The sequence below is a fragment of the Coffea arabica genome, chromosome 9e, assembly GCF_036785885.1.
Source record: "Coffea arabica cultivar ET-39 chromosome 9e, Coffea Arabica ET-39 HiFi, whole genome shotgun sequence".
In the NCBI taxonomy this organism is placed as follows: Eukaryota; Viridiplantae; Streptophyta; class Magnoliopsida; order Gentianales; family Rubiaceae; genus Coffea; species Coffea arabica.
In genome coordinates this window covers 30,077,736-30,078,483 of record NC_092327.1, presented here as the reverse complement: position 1 = coordinate 30,078,483, position 748 = coordinate 30,077,736, and positions in this window count along the sequence as shown.

The following is a 748-nucleotide window of genomic DNA, read 5'->3' as shown; positions in this document are numbered from 1 at the left end:
ATTCTTCGTATTGAAATATATTTTAATCCTTTTTTTTATAGGTTGACAAGTTAGAACTTTCTCAAAATGATTCAGTATTGAGAGACTTGAAGTTCCTTGCTAAAGGTCCAGCTATTGTTGGAATCCAACATGACAAGTATGTTGTTAATGGATTTCAGTTTCACACCAGTGAAGTTGAGAAGAAAAGAAAAACGCAGAATAATGGTGTTACAGTCAAGGCAACAGCATCTAGTTTTGCAAGTATAAAGGATCAAAATCCAATTTTGAGTGAACTAATTTATTTTGGCGTCTTGAAAAATATAATTGAATTAATTTACAGAGGTCGCCGGGTGGTGTTATTTGAATGTGATTCGATATCGAATGGAAAGAGAATGAAACAAGATGCTGATGGGTTTACTGTAGTTAATGAAACAAGAATGATTCGATATTGAATGTTATTTGAATGTAGCATCTATTAGAGAGTTTGCACAATGAAAATTTTGCTTCTTGGTTTGTTGAACATGTAAGTAAAATTTTGGAGAATTTATTAAGTAATGTATTTGAATTCTTCGTATTGAAATATAGTTTAATTCTTTTTTTACAGGCTGACAAGTTAGAAGTTTCTCAAAATGATTAAGTATTGAGAGACTTGAAGTTCCTTGCTAAAGGTCCAAATATTGTTGGAATCCAACATGATAAGTATGTTGTTAATGAATTTCAGTTTCACACCAGTGAAGCTGAGAAGAAAAGAAAAATGCAGAATAGTGGT